This window comes from Bos indicus x Bos taurus, chromosome 18, assembly GCF_003369695.1.
Source record: "Bos indicus x Bos taurus breed Angus x Brahman F1 hybrid chromosome 18, Bos_hybrid_MaternalHap_v2.0, whole genome shotgun sequence".
In the NCBI taxonomy this organism is placed as follows: domain Eukaryota; kingdom Metazoa; phylum Chordata; class Mammalia; order Artiodactyla; family Bovidae; genus Bos; species Bos indicus x Bos taurus.
In genome coordinates, this window is record NC_040093.1 from 3894644 (window position 1) to 3909492 (window position 14849).

The 14849-nt window shown below is 45.3% G+C and overlaps 1 pseudogene; it reads right to left on the reverse strand.

Moving 5' to 3' along the window:
* Positions 1-177: 177 nt before the first annotated feature.
* On the reverse strand, positions 178-1174 carry LOC113876011 (annotated as a pseudogene).
* Positions 1175-14849: the final 13675 nt, after the last annotated feature.

The following is a 14849-nucleotide window of genomic DNA, read 5'->3' on the forward strand; positions in this document are numbered from 1 at the left end:
GCTGAAGCTCCAATACTTTAGCCATCTGATGTGAAGACGTGACTCATTAGAAAAGACCCTGATGCTGGGAAAGATTGAGGGCAGGAGAAGGGGACGACAGGATGAGGTGGTTGGATGGCATCACTGACTCAATGGACGTGAGTTTGAGCAAACTCTGGGAGATAGTGAAGGACAAGGAAGGCTGGCATGCTGCAGTCTGTGGGGTCTTAAAGAGACAGAGTCACCACTTAGTGACTGAACAACAGCAGCAAACCTTTCAACAGTGATTTCAACAACTCACGAGCAGAAATGAGGAGATGCAGAGTCCTTAAGGATCAAGAGGAAGGGGCTAAAAGTGGGGAAGCAAAGCCAGAATAAGAGTGGCCTGCATCAATCACAGACAAGACTCCAGAAGAATAGTGGTGTAAAACTTGAAAGTGGAATTCAGTTTGTAAAAGTTGACAAAGGTGACCACCAGCATCAGGATGGTGTGGGCGGCTCTGGTCTCTGGGCGGCATCTGTGGTGCCCAGTGCGGGTGTGAATATACTGCACCCTCTGGCGGTGTCTGAGCAGAAGCACCATGGAGCCACTGGACCAGACCACGAGGGTAAGAAACACGGCATCCGAGGTGGACCACTGGAGGCCAATGGCTGCTTTGGGACTTGATGAACAGAACCACTTCCCTTGATTGTCGGTATCATTTCCTGTGTCCTGTGGACCAGTGACTGCCACAGGAACAAAGTTAGTCATTAAGAGACTGAGCATCCAGCAGACCCAACAGGAAGGGCCAGTGACCTTGGGGGCCCCTCCTCTGAGCATCACCCACTCCACTCTCCTGGGGGTGAGAGTGAAGGACCGATAGGTGCTTAGGACACAGGTGGAGCACAGGGTGGTGCCTCGAGCCACTCTCTGTATATAATACACAAGCTTACACCCGAGACTGGACAGGGGCTTCCTCAAAACAAAAACTGCAATGGCAGTGTGAGGAATGCCAGGGGAGAGAACCAGGAGGCTGGCCAGGGCCAAGTGTGTGAGAATCACATCTGTGCCTCCTTTTCCGGTCAAGCAAGACTGGAGACATGCTGTGGAAGAAAAGGAAGACATTACCCAGAGCCCCCAACCACCACCTGAAACAAAGATGGTTTTCACAGCCGCCTCCCCTAGTGTTCTCAGGGCATCTCTGTAAAAAGACATGGAGGGGACGTCAGAGTGACCTGGAGCGGAAAGGGGGCTGAACTGGTGCTGACACCAGCAGTCTTCACATAGAACCAACAGTGGACAAGAATTCTTCATCTTTTCCTCTCCTGAGAAGGGAGACACTGTCATGCTCCACAGGAGGAGCTCAACCTGGAGAATATATACCTGACACCACTTACACTTTTCGCTATGATTATTTTGTATTTATTTCTATTTACCTGTATATCCTGATCCTCCACCTGAAGGTAAGGTCCATGCACTTAGGAACCAGGTCTGTCCTGTTCAATAACACGGTTGACCAATAATAAGTGTTAAATAACATGTACTGAGTATATGAATGTGTTACAGGACACATATGCAAGGATGTTCTCCACACCCCTTAGTTGAGCTAATAAGACGGTCTAATTTTAACAGAGTGTGCAAGTGAGTTATAGCAAGCTCCTATTTCATCAGACTTACTGGACACTAAATAACTGTTAAAAATGAGTCTTCAGGACTTCATGGACTTCAGCTTTCCAGGTCCTCACTCAAGGAGCTCATTCAAGTCATCACTCCATCCCAACAGGACTGAATAGGAAGAAAATTCTTGCATCATGAAGAGAGGAGAGACAACGGGCACCACTGCCTCCAAGACTGGAGAGACAGACAGTGACTAGCGGGGCTCAAGATTCTGGAGCAGACTCATGATGGAGACACCTTGCGAATAAGGCCTGCCAGGACGAGAAATGCTGCAACATAACTGATGGGGAAAAAACTCCCTTTGTGCTTTCAGTGGGGAATGGAGGAAGAAACCATTTTCAAATACACCAGAGTGTGGGGTTCTTCTTACAAGGTCTGCCTTCAGGAGAGACTTAACTGGAGCCTAAGCAGCCGGGGTCTTCTCAGAGCCTGACTGACCTGGGAAGGGAAATCCCCAGCATCCAGCCCACTCTAGCCATGCTGTCCCATCCATGGGGGAGAAAAACATGGAGAAAGAGGTTCACAGTCCAGAGGCACAGGCTCACGGACTGACTGGGACCTCATCGTAGGAGGTGGACGCTCCCCTCTCCCCACACCTCACCACCACATCGCTAAAGGTTTATTAACAGTTCCTTTAACCCAGTACACTATGTCCAGATATCAAGAAAACATTCCTAGGCATACTACAAGGCAAAGAACAGTTTGAAGACACAGAGCGAGCATCAGACGCAGACACGGCAGGAATGTTGGGATGGTCAGACCTGGAAGGTGAATCAACTATGATCACTGTGCTGAGGGCTCTAGTGGATAAAGCAGACACGTGCGGGAACAGCTGGGCAATGAGAGCAGGAGAGGGGAATTCTAAGGAAGAACTAGGAAGAAATGCCGGAGACCAAAGCACTGTCTCAGAAATGAAGGATGCCTTTGATGGGCTTGTTAGTAGGTTGGAGGGAATGTTAGTAGATGTGGAAAGAGTGTCTGAGCTTGAGGGTCTATCAGTAGAAATCTGCAAACTGCAAGGCCAGGACAGAGACTTAACACAAAATGGAGTATCCAACGGCTGTGGGAGAAGTACCAAGGGTGGAACACGTGCACAGTGGGACTATCAGAAGGCAAGATAGAGAAAAAGAAATATTTGAAGCAACAATGAGAATTTCCCCCCAAAACAATGTCAACACCAAACCACCGATCCAGGAAGCCCACAGAACCCCAAAGAGGATAAATGCCTTCTCCCCAAACCATATTTGCAGGCATGTCATATTCAAAATAATATACCCAAATGTTCAAATACCCAGTATTCTTGCCTGGAGAATCCCATGGACAGAGGAGCCTGGTGGGCTCACAAAGAGCGGGTCACAGAGTCCGACATGACCGAGCAACTAAACAGCAATGCAGCCCGTCAAGCTCTGGTGACTGAAGAAAGTGGAGACGCCGCTGTCCTGCCTGTGTAGAGACTCAAACATCCCTCTGCTCTGGGGCACACAGGTCCCTAAGTGCACACATACTGCCGGGCACCAGGCTGACCTCACATGACACTTGCTGAATTCACAAATGCCTCCGTGCTGTGGACCCTGCTCTCTCAACTCTGCCTTCTGGAGAAATCTGAGATGTGAAGAAGACATTCCATAAACTGGACCCACCTCCAGGCCACTAGGTTCTCCTGTGGCCTCCACTGACCGCTCAGCTGTGGAGTGAGGCCCCTGTGGGGGCTTTTATGGGGGACGGTCCCTCCTCCCTCCTTACTTACATCCCACCTCTCCTCCTCAATCCCATCAGAATTTATTTCTGGAATAAGTGAGATTTTATTGAGGACACACGGAGTTCACCACAAGGAAAGGTGAACAATTTATCCTGGCAGCAGTTTTATTTTTGTTAATGTTGAAATAATTGTCCAGGTCTGTGATGGCGCTTTTCCTACCCAGGGTGACCTGTCAGCAAAGCAAAACTTAGATAAATGTATTCTTTTTAATACATTTGAATCAGTTCTAATGAGGTGGATGAAACTGGAGCCTATTATACACAGTGAAGTAAGCCAGAAAGAAAAACACCAATACAGTATACTAACGCATATATGTGGAATTTAGAAAGATGGTAACAATAACCCTGTATACGAGACAGCAAAAGAGACACTGATGTATAGAACAGTCTTATGGACTCTGTGGGAGAGGGAGAGGGTGGGAAGATTTGGGAGAATGGCATTGAAACATGTAAAATATCATGTATGAAACGAGTTGCCAGTCCAGGTTCGATGCACGATACTGGATGCTTGGGGCTAGTGCACTGGGACGACCCAGAGGGATGGTATGGGGAGGGAGGAGGGTTCAGGATGGGGAACACATGTATACCTGTGGCGGATTCATTTTGATATTTGGCAAAACTAATACAATTTGTAAAGTTTAAAAAAAAAAAAAAAACTTAGATAAATCTCATCCCTGTAAGTGTTTCCCTGGACCAGAAATGCAGTGTGTCCAGTCAGCCAACCCCTGAGCACTGTACACATTTCTTGGTTTCTCCTCACACCAAACGAGTTCCACCATGTGGTCCCAGACCATCAAATGTTTTTCATCTTACAGGCTGGTTCTTTATTCTTTATTCTATAAAAGTCTCCTTTTCCTTCAGCTGTATTTTGCAGTGTTTTGAATGGGGGGGCTATTTCATGACATGTTAAAGTTTATCACCTAAAATGCTTCCTTTCGTCACTTTGAACAACATCAAGTATTATTTTAATGCATGCACCCCAGTGTTCATAGCAGCACCATTTGTAATAACCAAGCAACCTAAATGTCAATTGACAGATGAGTGGATGAAAAAGAGGTGGTGCATATATAATGGAATATTACTCAGCCATAAAAAAGAAAAAAATTGGGTCATTTGTAGAGATGTGGATGGACCTAGAGTCTGTCATACAGGGTGAAGTGAGTCAGAAAGAGAAAAACAAACACTGTACGTTAATGCTGGTTGATTGTTAAATAAAAATTTACTGGAATTCAGGGACGCCTTACAATGATCCCACACTACAATGACAACAGAAAGTATGTGTGATGCAGAACGTGGGACTCAACAGCCCAAAACAGTTACATTCTGACTCTGCTGCTGCAGCTCGGTGAAGGTGGTGGGGCTTCCAGCTCCACCTCCCACTCTGCCTCAAAGCCCCTGGTGCAGCCGGCCCTGGGACAGCCACACACTGCCCACTGGATCCCAAACACTCCTGCTGTCTTTGGTTTCCTGCTGAGTAGGTGTCAGGCTTTAAAATCTAATCTTAGGGATAATTCTTTCACACTGTGCTTCACCAGATAACTTGTTTTATTTTATTCTGAATATGCAGATTTCAAAGACACTACTTGATCCCTAAAAATACAATTGGAACCCACGTTTTCAAGCACACAAAACTACAGCCAATAGTAAGAAAACCCCACTCACATACACCTTGGGAACACCCTGTCTGATTTCAACTGTCATTTACACGGAGATGGATCTAGTTTTTTGACAGCCCCCTCATATGTCCTTTCCCTGGAGAATTTAAAATAATTGTCCTCTAAGCTGGAACTTTGATGCTGCTGTTGAGAAATACACCGTGATATATTCAGCGGGAAACTGCTGCATGCAGTCAATATGTTCAGAGGCGAATGAACTTAGGGGGAGACTCATGATATAATGGGTTTCCCCGGTGGCTCAGCGGTAAAGAACTCGCCTGCTGATGTAGGAGATGTGGATTTGATCTCTAGGTTAGGAACATCCCCTGGAGGAGGAAATGGCACCCACTCCAGTATTCTTGCCTGGGAAATCCCATGGACAGAGGAGCCTGACGGGCTACAGCCATGGGGTGGCAAGAGTCGGGCAGGACTGAGCGACTGATGACAACAAGATACGAGTGTGGCAGGACCTCCTCCGTGCTGTCTTGAATGCTCCAGTTGACCGCCTCACAGCTCCTTGCCCCAGTGCACACCTAAACCTGGCCAGGCATCACTGACTCTGAGCATATCAAAGAAAACAGTGAGCAACCAAACACAACTGTTACAAACTGTGCCCTGGGTGGACCTACACATGGATTCCCTCTCCCTGGATGGCAAACGGAGCCCCACCTGCAGGGACTGGCTCAGGAGACTCTGGAGACCTGCCCAGGCCGACCGCAGCTCTCCCGCGTGGACACACTGGGTGAGCCCTCCGACCCACCCCTAAGGCCCCCAGCCAATGTCCCACTGAACTAGAGTCCACACAGCCTTGCTTTTAGCTATGTTTCCATCCACACTTCACAGCCCCTGTGGGATCAGGCTTCAGCTGAAACCACCTCCTTGATTGAAAAAAAATACTTAGGGATACGTTGAACTAAGGAGTGAAGGCTCTCTACAAATGAAAACTATGAGACTTGATAAAGTCTTGATGAAAACTAAACTTCCTTGATGAAGGAAATTGAAGAAGACATAGCATCTTAGGATCCATAGCATGGATTGGAAAACTGACATTAGTAAAGTGTCCATAGTACACAAGTCAGCTATTGATTCAATGCAATCCTGAACAAAATTTCAATGGCATCTTTCACAGAAATGGAAAAAAAGTTTCCCCAAATTTTGTATAGAACCACAAGATACCTCAAATAGCCCAAGCAATCATGAGAAAGATGAACACAGCTGGAGGCATCACAGTTACTGTGTTAATTACTACAAAGCTAGAGTTATTAACTGTGTGTGGTGTGGTACTGGCACAAAAAACAGACACAAGACCAAAGCAAAACCAGAGACCCCAGAGGTAAATTCACACGTCTCCTGTCAAGGAACGTTTGACAAGGCAGCAACAGACACTTGTTGAGGAAAGGGCAATCTCTTCCACATACTGGTATTTGAAAACTAAATAAAGAAATGGAGAAAAATGGAATTGTAACCCTATTGTACACAACTCACAGAAATTAACTCCAAAGGAATTAAAAATGTAAGTGTACGACCCGATGCTATAAAATCCTGAGAGAAAACATAGGGAAGAAGGTCCCTTTGACATCAGTCATGACAATGATTTTTTAGATATGCCACCAAAAGCAAACGCGCCAGAAGCAAAAAGAAAAATCAACAAGTGGGACTACATCAGTGTTCAAAACTTCTGCACATCAAGGGAAACAGCAAAATGAAAAGAATCTATGAAGTGGGAGAATATAACCCAATAAAAGAAATGGGCAAAGGAAGTGGATGGACACTTTTCCAAAGATGTGTCTGCATGGCCAACAGGCACGTGAAAAGATGCTCAGCATCACTGATCAGGAAAAAATACAAAATCACAGTGAGATATTACTTCACACCTGTTAGAACAGCTCTCATAAAGAACACAAATGTTGGTGACCATGTGAAAAAATGAAACCCTTGTACATTACTGGTATAAACTGATGTATATTATTAGTTTATTGGTATAAACCCTTGTATATTATCGGGGCTATAAATTGGTAGAGCCACTGTGAGAAATATGGTGGTTCCTCCATAAATAAAATTACCATATGATTCTACTTCAGGCTGGATATGTATCCAGAGGAAATGGAAACAGAAGCTTGAAGAGGCATTTATACCCATACGCTTATTGCCGCACTACCCACAATAGCCAAGAAATGGAAACAACCGAAGTGTGCATCAACAGAGGCATGAAGCTGTGAGATATATGTATATATATGAAAGTGAGACAGTGAGAGCGGTAGTTAATCAGCTGTGTGATCCCAGGGACTGCAGCCCACCGGGCTCCTCTGTCCATGGCGTTCTCCAAGCAAGAATACTGGAGTGCATTGCCATTCTCTTCTCTCTTTCTCTCTCTCTCTCTCTATGTAATTACATATACATATAAATATAATCCAGGCATTAGAAAGATGGGAATCATGCTATTTGTGACAACATAGATGGACCTTAAAGGCATTAAGCTAAGTGAAGTAAGTCAAAGCTAAGTACAGTATGTTATTACTTGTATGTGAAATCTTAAAAAACCAAACTCATAAAAACAGAGAGTAGAACAGTGGTTACCAGAGGCGGGGGTTGGGGGTGGGGTGGGAAGTTGGTGATGTGTATTTAAGGGTATAAACTGGAGTAGATAAATAAGTTCTGCAGAGATTTTGCACAGAGTAGTGATTATAGTCAACAATACTGTATTATAAGTTTCAAAGTTGCTAAGAGACTAGATCTTAACTGTTACCACCATAAAAAAAGAAATGATAATTATTTGATGGGCTAAAGCCCTGAACTAATCCTATGGTGGTAGTCATTGCAATATACAAGTATATAAAAGCAACACACTGTACACCATCAATGTACACAACGTTTTATGACAATTATAATTCAACTGAAAATGAAAAAATAAAAGATCACTGTGGGTTTTATGTAAACAACTGTTATTCAGTGAATTATTACTCAACAATGTAAACATGGCTGTTATTGAAACTGACTATATCAATAGATTCTCAGCAGTCATTTAAATTATTTCAAGAGCAGAAACAAGGAGCTCGAGGGTGTCTAGAAATCAGCAGCCAGAGGCAAAGGGCAGGAAAACATGCAGCCCACAATGGAAGAGGCCTGCACCAACCATATGTGACATCCCACTAAAGCGATGATGCAAGCAGCAAGAACAGAATTCAGTAATTAGCAGGTGACAGAGGTGACCATCAGCATCAGAATGGTGCGGGCAGCATCTCCAAGTACCTGCATGCAGCAACAACGACCCAGCACAGCCAAAAAAAAAACCCCAAATAAGACCACGTCAGCCTCAAAACTGGTAAAAGGACACAGCCAACAGAGTGAAATAAACTTACAAAGCAGGAGAAAATGCTTGCAAGTCACATATCTGATAAGGTGTTAATAAATATATTAAATGTATCTAAAATATATAAAGAACTCCTGCCACTTAACAACCTGATTAACAAACGACCAAATGATTTTAAATAGACATTTCTCTAAAAAGGATACACAAATGGGCAACAAGAAAATGAGAAGGTGCTTAAGATGATGAATTTTTAGCTAAATGCAAAACAAAACCAAAATAAGACATTATCTTACACAAATTAGCATACTCTTGAAAAAACCCAGAAAATAACAACTGCTTCGGAGGAGGAGGAGACATTCAAACACTTGTGCACTGTTGTTAACTTTATAAAATGCAGCAACCACTATGGGAAACACATGGCAGATCCTCAAAAAATCGAAACTAGAAACACCACGGGACCAAATCATCCAAATACTAGGGACATGTCCAAAATACCAGAAAGCAAAGACCTGAAGAGACATTTGCAAACTCATGTCCATAGCGGTACTTTTCCAACAGTGAAGAGGTGAGAACAACGCAAATCAATGGATAAATAAAATACAGTGTAAAAGCTCAATGGAATATTATTCGGCCTTTAAAAGGAAGGAACAACATGGATAAAACCCGAAGACAATATTCCAGTGAAATAAACCCGCCACACACACACACAAGTGCTTTAGAATTCCACACACATGTGGCATATAAGTCGTCAAATATATATAACATTAATGTAAAATGGTGGCTACTAGTAGCTGAGGAGAGAGAAAATAATGACCTTTTTTTAGGTGAGTTCTGTAGGGACCAGTTTCGTAAGGTGGAAAAGTTAAGAGGGAGATTTTTAGCATAACGACTATATACTGGATCCTGGAACAACATATATGGGATATTGGAACTATATACAGGAATAGACTGGATACTACTGACCAGTACAGCAAACGCTGGGATTGTGTTCAACTAAAAACATTTTTGTTTGAAATGTAACTTTCCAACATAACATAAACTAGTCTGTATAATACAAAACATTCTTCAAGAGGATTCATTTTCTGAAAAACATTTTAGAAAGAAAGAAGCCACAGTAATGCTAAATTTCCTAAGGAAGATTAAGGTTCTGTGGGTATCAGTATAAACCTATATGCATTGTCTCTAGTTACTGAAATAAGTAATTTCTAATTACCGATAAAGAAAAGATTGTTTCTTAAAATTTTAAAATAGAAGTAATAAGAGCAAAAGGAAAAAACAAAAGATGTCAAACTTTATATGTCACAAAACTAAAAAGAACAAACTAAGCCCAAAGCTAGCAGGAGGAAGGAAATAACAAAGCCTAGTGCAGAACTGAGCACAATGGAAACCAGAGAAACAACAGAAAAGGTCAACAAAACCAAGAGTTGGTTTTCTGAAAAGAACACATTCATTTCGTTACTTACCCCTGGCAGGAATGTGAGGACGTTCTCGCTCAGGAAACTCATTTTGTTTTGCAGCTCTGCTGTCCTTGCATCCTTTTTCTGTCCTTGCATCCTTTTTCTAAGTCAGCTGAACTTACTTAGCTTAAAAAAAGCAAGAAACACGCGTTGGCTTCATCACAGCAACTCCTGTTCCCCCTCCTCCTGGAACCCCCTCTCCCACCACTTCACTCGCCTCGCTGCTCCTCGTGCTCCAGTCAGCTGGTTTCACCGGGTCATCCACACCTGCTGGCCATCCTCAGTCACCACCACCAAGCCTCGCTCTTAGTCTCATAACAACACGCACACTGTTGTTTCTCTTCCTCCTCTGTCCCCTGTCCCCAATGCCCTGAGAGCCATGGGAGGACGGGCACTGCTCTCTTCCCCTCATAGATGCTCTACCCTCAGCGTCTGCACCTGGGGGGCCTCCCCTCTGGCTCTTCCCCAGCATCTCCCACAGCAGATGGAGGAAATGCAGACATCCATCTGTCTGAGCTCTCCTCTGAATTATGATTCCCTGCAGACTCCCTGGGACTCCAGAATGCTAGGTTCTACTGTAGCCGCAGTGAATCTCATTTTAAAAACCTTCTTTCTCAGCAAAAGTCCTGACTTGAAGCTCGCTTATGCTAAATCCTCTGAGGACCCCACTGAAAACCCCCCTCTCTGCTCCCTAAGTTGCCCCCTCATCCAGCCGGAGCCTGGGTGTGGACACGCAGAGGCAGGATCAGTACGTCTCCTGCCCAAGGTCGGTGCCCAGACACAGCTCCACGGTCCTCTCCCTGGAGACTTCCTCTGTCCTGTCTGTTTTCTGCCCTGAGACTGAACACGAGGCAGCGCACACCTGCCCGGACCTGGCTCCAGAGCTCTGGGCAGGGAACTGTCGACCAGGGTGGGCCAGGGGCTGGTGAGTCTACAGTTACAGGGACAGGGCCCCCAGACCTGCTGTCCCCACAGACGCCACCACCCCCGCAGTGGCTGGGTCGGCCACGCTGTCTGCACGGAGAGTGTGGCGCGTGTCCCGTGAGGAGTCGGTTTTATCCCCCATGCTGTTCATCCCCCTCTCGAGTGATTAAGCAATTAAAGATCCTAACCGAACAGCCAGACCACAGGTGAAAACACTTCTGTGTCCTCTGTGGAAAATCAAAGCTGAGAAAGCATAATCGGGCGTTAAAGGGGCAAGCGAAGGTGCACCAGTCACTTCCTTCCTGCGCTTTCTCCTGGGCGTGCTCCTCGGGGCGGCGTCATCTCGTCACAGCTCTGAGCTCCATCCCGGTCAGGAGTCTGGCTCCAGTGACTTCACACTCCATGGTTCCTGCTCTTTACAGCCGGAGCTCTTTTTCTAATCTGGAAAGCAGCCCATTTTGAAGGCATCTTTCCCACCTCAAAATGCTGTGGATCCCTAATGCCCCCAGGCCTCCATGGGAGGACGGTGCCTTTTATTGGGACAGTTATTCGAGTGCTTCATAGGGACGCAGTCACACCTGTTTTCACATTGTCTATGGGCAGCGTCTACCTGCAAAGGTGGCCTTGATAGGTGTGGCAGAGACCACGCAGCCCGTGACTCTAAAACACCTACTCGCTGATGCTTTATAAAAATCTGCCTCATGTGCCTTTTGATGGCCAAGTCGAAGATATCGCTTGGTAAATGTCACACTGCACTTGAAAATACGTGTTGTTGTCCTGTCAGTCAGTCGTCTCTGACTCTTTGCGCCCCCATGGACTGCAGCACAGCAGGCATCCCTGTCCCTCACCATCTCCTGGAATTTGCTCAAACTCATGCCCATTGAGCCACTGAGGCCATTCAACCACCTCATCCTCTGTCGCCCCCTTCTCCTCCTGCCCTCAGTTTCCCCCAGCAAATATGTGGGTTGTTTCCAAATATCTTTTGACGTTGGTTTCTAACGTAATCCAAGTGGTAAGAGAACAGACTCTGTGACGTCAGCACCTGCAGACCACGAGGTTTTGGCACCTTGTTTTATGTGCCAGGATGTATTCCAGTGTCTCCTGGTTCACAGTCTAGGGAACTTGAATCGAATTGGTACCCTGTTGCTGTGTGAAAATTATGTAAATCTTAATTATGTTGAATTGGTTCACAGTGCTCTTCGGATCTACTCTTTCTACTTCTTTGTATATTCATTCTACTAATTTTTGATATTGAAACTCCAAATAAAAAATCTTAATTTATCCACTTAAAAATAATTGTAATATATAGTGGAACTATATGTAACCTTGTTCTGTATTTTCCAGGTCTCCTGTAAGTGTGTCATCATACTTTCATAATTAAAAAAACTAAACATATATTTAAAGAGATTTGCCTCAAGCGCCTCCTTGTATATAGCGCTTCTACTGCCCCACACCCACCCCACGTGATGGTCCGAAACGCCCCGGCCCTGGGCCAACACCCACCCCACGTGATGGTCCGAAACGCCCCGGCCCTGGGCCAACACCCACCCCACGTGATGGTCCGAAACGCCCCGGCCCTGGGCCAACACCCACCCCACGTGATGGTCCGAAACGCCCCGGCCCTGGGCCAACACCCACCCCACGTGATGGTCCGAAACGCCCCGGCCCTGGGCCAACACCCACCCCACGTGATGGTCCGAAACGCCCCGGCCCTGGGCCAACACCCACCCCACGTGATGGTCCGAAACGCCCCGGCCCTGGGGCAACCACACATCCCCATGGGCTTCCGACAGGCTTTCCACTGCGAAGTTGCTCTCTTTTGCTGTCTTTTGCTTCCTACTGGGTCTGTTCACGTCTTCATTCTTCTTTTAGGGCTAACTCAGAGTCTTCTCAAGTCACCATTTAGGATGAGGAACTGTCAACACCCAAGTCCTGTGCACTGTCACGTTTCAGGTCAAGGACCCCAAACCCCACACCCCTATAGGCATCTTCTTCACATTTACTGCAAAGGCGCAAATAGCTCATTCACTTTACTTCTGTGATTCCACTTCTTCCCCAAACCAGAATTTTCTTGGGGAAACTTACTTGGACACTGTTCAGTTCAGTTCAGTCACTCAGTCATGTCCGACTCTTTGTGACCCCATGAACTACAGCACGCCAGGTCTCCCTGTCCATCACCAACTCCTGGAGTTCATCCAAACCCATGTCCATTGAGTCGGTGATGCCATCCAACCATCTCATCCTCTGTCATCCCCTTCTCCTCAGGCCTTCAATCTTTCCCAGCATCAGGGTTTTTTCCAATAAGTCAGTTCTTTGCATCAGGTGGCCAAAGTATTGGAGTTTCAGCTTCAACATCAGTCCCTCCAATGAATATTCAGGACTTACTTCCTTTAGGATGGACTGGTTGGATCTCCTTGAAGTCCAAGGGACTCTCAAGAGTTTTCTCCAACACCACAGTTCAAAAGCATCAATTCTTCAGCACTCAGCTTTCTTTATAGTTCAACTCTCACATCCATACATGACTATTGGAAAACCATAGCCTTGACTAGATGGACCTTTGTTGGCAAAGTAATGTCTCTGCTTTTTAATATGCTGTCTAGGTTGGTCATAACTTTCCTTCCAAGGAGTAAGCATCTTTTAATTTCATGGCTGAAGTCACCATTTGCAGTGATTTGGGAACCCTCCAAAATAAAGTCTGCCACTGTTTCCACTCTTTCCTCATCTATTTCCCATGAAGTGATGGGACTGGATGCCATGATCTTAGTTTTCTGAATTTTGAGCTTTAAGTCAAATTTTCACTCTCCTCTTTCACTTTGATCAAGAGGCCCTGTAGTTTTTCTTTGCTTTCTGCCATAAGGGTGGTATCATCTGCATATCTGAGGTTATTGATATTTCTCCCGGCAATCTTGGACCCTGAGTAGGTGAATGTTTTTATATACAGCACAAATGGCTAATTGGAACAAAATCTTCCTATTCACAGTAGCTATTCTCCTTACACGAAGGTATTAGATTTTTCTCTTCAGTTATGTCTTAGGTTGGCTAAAAAGTCCATTTGGGTTTTTCTGGAAGATGTATGGAAAAACACTAATGAACTTATTGGCTAATCCAACAATGTAGACCAAAGATAGGCAGGGTGGTTAGGCATTGGCTTAATAAGCATCTAAGCCACCTTTCAACAGATGATACGTAGACTGACGGGGATGTGGTCCAGGTTTCTCACTGATGGTGGAATATTTATAAGCACAGAAGAGGGGAAGGGTAGGATAAGCCCTAGAGTTTGGTTTTTAATTGGAGGAATTATGACTAACTCATGTTTTTGTTGTTCAGTTGGTCAGTTGTATTTGATTCTTTTGCAACTACATGGACTGTAGCCCGTCAAGCTCCTCCACCCATGGGATTTTCCAGGCAAGAACATGGGAGTGGGTTGCCATTTCCTTCTCCGGGGGATCTTCCTGACCCAGGGATTGAACCTGTGTCTCCTGCATTGGTAGGCAGGTTCTTTACTACTGAGCCACCAGGGAAGCCCAGTAACAAGCTGTTGCTCATCATAACGTTTGTGTAGATTGAGTTAGAAAAGTGCTTGCTTTTTTAAGCAAGCCAGGTGACTCTGCTATGTGACTTGGGGATGAAACCCACTGCCATCTTGCTTAATTCAACCCAGTCCTACAGATGCTCACTGGGCGCTGGTTAGGCCCCCAGGAGGCTCAGTGTGGGCTGTGGTCATCCACCCCAGATGACACAGGACAAGCAATGGCCGAAAACTGATTGACAACCTGGATGCTGAACACTTCAGCCTCTGCTCAACACATCTCCTCTCCTGCTTTGGACTAGAGTGAGCTTTAAGAGCCCTGTATGTCCATCGAGAGGTGAATGAATAAAGAGGTTGTGGTTTATATATGTGTGTGTGTGTGTAATGAATATTACTCAGCAATAAAGGGAGCACACTGAGTCACTTCTAGTGCAGTGACTGAATCTAGAGCCTATTGCACAGAGTGAAGTGAGTTAGAAAGAGACAAGTATCACATATTAATAGATGTATATGGAATCTAGAAAGATGGAACTGATGAACCTATTTGGAGGGCAGGAATAGAGATGCAGATGGAGAGAAC